Raw genomic sequence first — 5611 nt, 5'->3', positions numbered from 1 at the left:
CAGCCACTCTGGAAAACAGTGTGGAGGTTCCTCAAAAAATTAACAATAGATTTACCCTATGACCCAGCAATAGCACTGCTAGGAAATTACCCAAGGGATACAGGAGTGCTGATACATAGGGTCACTTTTATCCCAATGTTTATGGCAGCACTTTCAACAATAGCCAAATTATGGAAAGAGCCTAAATGTCCATCAACTGATGAATGGATAAAGAAATTCTGGTTTAGGGGCGCCTGGGTGGCTCAGTCAGTTAAGCGTCTGACTTCAGCTCAGGTCATGATCTCCTGGTTCATTGTTTCGAGCCCTGCATCAGGCTGTGTGCTGACAGCTTGGAGCCTGGAGCCTGCTTTGGATTCTGTGTCTCCCTCTCTCCCTGCCCCTCCCCTGCTTGCTCTGTTTCTCTCTCTCAAAAATAAACATTTTAAAAAATTTTAAAAATAAATTCTGGTTTATATACACAACGGAATACTACATGGCAATGAGAAAGAATGAAATATGGCCTTTGGTAGCAAGGTGGATGGAACTGGAGAATGTTATGTTAAGTGAAATAAGTCATACAGAGAAAGACAGATACCATATGTTTTCACTCTTATGTGGATCCTGAGAAACTTAACAGAAGACCATGGAGGAGGGGAAGAAAAAAAAAAAAGAGGTTAGAGAGGGAGGGAGCCAAAACATAAGAGACTCTTAAAAACTGAGAACACTGAAGGTTGATGGGGGGGGTGCAAGGGAGGGGAGGGTGGGTGATGGGTATTGAGGAGGACACCTGTTGGGAGGAGAACTGAGTGTTGTATGGAAACCAATTTGACAATAAATTTGATATTTAAAAAAAAAGAAAGTGAGAGGGTGAAGAAACGTTTATCATGCAAATGGATATCAAAGAAAGCCAAAGTAGCAATACTTGTCTTGGACAAAAAAGTCTTTAAAACAAAGACCGGGGGCACCTGGGTGGCTCAGTTGGTTGAGCATTTGACTTCAGCACAGGTCATGATCTCACGGTTTGTGAGTTTGAGCCCCGCATGGGGATCTGCGCTGAACACTTGCTCAGAGCCTGGAGCCTGCTTCAGATTCTGTGCCTCGTCCTCTCCCTCTCCCCCACTCATGCTTTGTCTCACTTTGTCTCTCAAAAATCAATAAATGTAAAATTAAAAAAAAATTTAAAACAAAGACTGTAACAAGAGACAAAGAAGGGCACTGCATGATCATCATGGAGATAATCCAACAAGAAGATATAACAATTTTAAATATTTATTCCTCAAACATGGAAGCATCCAAATAAATAAAACAATTAATAAATTATGACAAGCGGGGCGCCTGGGTGGCTCAGTCAGTTAAGCGGCTGACTTCGGCTCAGGTCATGATCTCGCGGTCCGTGAGTTCGAGCTCCGCGTCGGGCTCTGTGCTGACAGCTCAGAGCCTGGATCCTGTTTCAGATTCTGTGTCTCCCTCTCTCTGACCCTCCCCGTTCATGCTCTGTCTCTTTCTGTCTCAAAAATAAATAAACGTTAAAAAAAAAAATATGACAAGCACTGGGTATTGCATATATATGTGATGAATCACTGAATTCTACTCCTGAAACCAATATTGCAGTGTATGTTATCTAACCAGAATTTAAATAAAAATTAAAAAAATAATAATAATAAACATGAAGGAACTAATTGGCAGTAATACAGTAATAGTAGGGGAGTTTAATACCCCACTTACATCAATGGACATATCATCAAAACAGAAAATAAACAAGTAAACAATGGCCTTTTTAAAAAATATAATTGTCAATTTAGCTAACATACAGTGTATGCAGTGTGCTCTTGGCTTCAGGAGTAGATTCCCATGGTTCATCACTTACAACACTCGGTACTCTCCCAGCAAGTGCCCTCCTCAATGCCTATCACCTATTTTCCCCTCCCCCATGGTCAATGGAGCTTTTCCTGTATGGTCAAGAATAAGACAGGGATGACCACTCTCACCAGTATTATTTAACATAGTCCTGGATGTTCTAACCACAGCAATCAAACAACAAAAAGAAATATAAGGAATCTAAACTATTAAGGAATTAATAAAACTTTTATTGTTTGCAGATCACGTGATACTCTACATAGAAAACTCAAAAGACTCACCCCCCCCCAAAAAAAAAAAACTGCTAAAAGCGACACACAAATCCAGTAAATTTGCAGGATACAAAGTCAATGTACAGAAATATCTTGCATCTCTATACAACAATAATGAAGCAAGAGAAAGAGAAATTAAGGAATAAATCCGACTTATAATTGAACCAAAAAACCATAAGATACCTAGGAATAAATCTAACCAAAGGGGTAAAACACCTTTACTCTGAATAGCATAAAACACTGATGAAAGGAACTGAAGATGACACAAAGAAATTTAAATACATTTCATGCTCATAGATTGGGAGAACAAATATTGTTAAAATGACTATATTACCCAAAGAAATCTACACATTTAATGCAATCCCCTATCAAAATACTAACAATGCTTTTCAAGGATCTATAACAACAACAAGGAGGATAGGTTAAATAGGTGATGAGGATTAAGGAATGCACTTGTGATCAGGACTGACTGTGGTATGTAGGTGTTGAATCACTATATTGTATACGTGAAACTAATATTACACAGCATGTTAACTAAAAGGAATTTATATTAAAAGCTATTAAAAGAGAAACTAGTTACATATTGTTATGTTGATGTTGCTTATTAACAGAAATTCAAAAACTGGTAAAATGGTCTGGAAGTTGAATAGACAAAAGAGTAGACAGTACCAATTGTTAAGCTACTGCCTCAGTTCCAAACACACACTCTACATTCCAAACTGTGATGCTGCTGCTGCCTTGTCACCAAGGTGTGAATTTGGATATGGCAGTAAGGATTCTAGAAGTCTGTAAGCCAGGACGAGGGAAAAAACTTCTTCATGATTTTCAGTTTTCCTTTCAAGATTTTCCCAGTAGTGTGTCTTCATCATTCATTCTTCATCTTGGTGTTGGCTCCACTTTGCAAATTTTATTTCACGATCACAGAACCAGTCTCACCGTGTCCCTTAGAGAAACCTGCTCTAGCTGAGCAGCACCTAAGCCTTAGTAATCTGGGGACAGAGACTCCTGTGAACTAGGATACCAGAACTAACTTTATGTCACCTACTTGTCAGAAGTCTGGGACCCCGCTCTGCAAGCTCCTCTTCTTCCTTTGGACTCTGGAGGAACTCCATAAGTTGGATCAGGGCAGCCTTCTCTGAGGTACAGGAGACATCTGCATAGGGTCCCTTCTGAGGTATGAATACCCGCTAGTGAGTGCCCACTCCTCTGAGGTTTGGGCTCCAAGTTGCCAAGTTTTAAAATCCTTACCTTACCTTTCCCTTTACATCCCCAGGTCAAGGAATTGTGGAAAAATTTCCTTCTATAATCCTTAACATTATCGTTTTGCCACTTCAGTTCTCAAATATCTAGTTAACAACTTTTTGTATTATGTTTTCTCTGGTAAAATAACCAATGTGGTTTTATTCCTGACTAGACACTGACTGATATACAAATTTTAAAATAATGGCTTAAATTCTGTATTTATTTCTGTTCTGATGTTCATCTTTTTAAAGAAATATAGTTTTACTGCTGCCGCACTTGAAGTATAGAAATAATCACAGCTACCACAGCGCACTTAACATGAGAATAGTGCTTTAAAAATGATTTCATGCATATTATCTCATTTGATATCTTCTTGCATTCATTCAATAAGATTTTATTGAACCACTGCTATTTATAATAAACAGATTCATATACTGGAAAACTGTAGGTATATATTTACATTTCCTAAAGGAAGCTTCATAAGGCCTCTAATGCAGCATGGCAGAAGGCTAGGAACCATACATGAAGAATCATAGAGACTCAATTTCTGCCATCTAGGAAGTTTCCACTTAAAATATCCATATTTGTCAAGTTGAATCATCAATTAAATAGTATAGAAGGTATGCAAAGGGAAGAGAACAGTGCCTAGCAATTAAAACACTCAATGAAACACAGTTATAAACAAGAAGAATGAAGAAATAGGTACATTTAATTCAAAACTTTATAAATGATTAATAATGGCAATAATATCAATGCATTGCTTCTTCATGAGGCTTTAGATTTACACATACTGATCCCTGTGAGGTAGCACAGGTCTCATGATTCTCTTCTACTGATGAGGAAACAGACACTCACAAGGGGTGAATGACTTACCAATGTTATGCAACCAAGAGGAGGCAACACCAGGCACTAGATCCCCTCTATTCAGTGCTGGCTGCCAATCCTGCAATGGTTCAGACCTTTCCTCAGGGCTTCCATCACGTCCTGATTCCTCAAGCTATAAATGAGGGGGTTGAGCATAGAAGTAAGGACCGTGTAGAAGATAGAGACAACCTTGTCATGACTAGGGGCCCGGTAGCGCCGAGGCCTCAGGTAGATGAACATGGCTGCCCTGTAGAAGAGGGAGACAGCTGCTAGGTGGGAGGAACAGGTGACCAGGGCCTTTTTACGGGCCTGAGCAGAGTGCATGCGGAGCACAGCCCTCAGGCCGTGAGCATAGGAGGCCACTATGATGGAAAAGGGAAGGAGCAGCATGAAGACACAGAAGCAAAGAGCAGAGTGTCAAAAAGGGTTGTGTCCATACAGGCCAGTTTTAATAAAGCTGGTACCTCACAGAAGAAGTAATCCACATTCCTTGAACCACAGTAAGGTAAGCTGCCACCATCTGGATAATTCCATCTAGTATCCCAAAGGCCCAGGAACTCCCAGAAATCTGGAGACAGACTCTCTGACTCATGAGGACAGGATAGTGAAGTGAGTGGCTGATTGCCACATAACAATCATAGGCCATGAGTCCCAGCAAAATTCCCTCAGATCCCACAAGAGAGACAAAAAAAACCAATTTGTATGCCACAACCCACAAAGGAGATGGACTTCCTGCCAGAGAGAAAAGTTGACCGCCATCTTTGGCATGATATTACAGATCAAAATAAGATCCATAAGGGAGAGCTGACTGAGGAAGAAGTACATGGGTGTGTGAAGCCGAGGATCTATGTAGATGAGGAAGATGAGGAGGACATTCCCACAGAGGGCCACAGTGAAGACTACCATAACCACAGAGAAGAGGACACCAGTCTGGCTATGGGAAAAGATGCCCAAGAGGGTGAAGCCATCTATAGATGATCGATTCAACCATATCCCCATGGCTCAGTTGTTCACAATCACCTGAGAACATGAACAGAGAAATTCTGGGTTTGAGTGACATGTCTTTGTGCATCTCTGATTTCTTCTTCAGTCAGTTGTATCTTTTTGAATTTATCGAAGCTCAAAAACATGTCCTTTGAGACATAAAAGAGGGTGCTCTTTCATATTCCCATAACACAGATTATATGACCTTTGCCAGCTCATAGAATTGGATCACATATCTACATTTGTATGTATCCATACCAAAAATAATAGGAAAGTTAAATTACTTTATGTGTCATAAGACTATTGGACAGTCCTTCTCTTTCAGGAAAAGATTGGTTTCATCCATAAGACAGGATTCTTCTTAGCTGGGATTACACAGCCTCAGTAAACTCTCTGTAACAGGACTTGGACCA

General features: G+C 40.0%; 1 pseudogene; it reads right to left on the bottom strand.

The window, feature by feature from the left end:
• Positions 1–4274: 4274 nt before the first annotated feature.
• On the bottom strand, positions 4275–5213 carry LOC132680216 (olfactory receptor 2V1-like; annotated as a pseudogene).
• Positions 5214–5611: the final 398 nt, after the last annotated feature.

This window comes from Panthera onca, chromosome A1, assembly GCF_046562875.1.
Source record: "Panthera onca isolate mPanOnc1 chromosome A1, mPanOnc1 haplotype 2, whole genome shotgun sequence".
Taxonomy (NCBI): domain Eukaryota; kingdom Metazoa; phylum Chordata; class Mammalia; order Carnivora; family Felidae; genus Panthera; species Panthera onca.
Note: the sequence above shows the minus strand (reverse complement) of the source record. Positions and strands in the feature narration are given on the sequence as shown.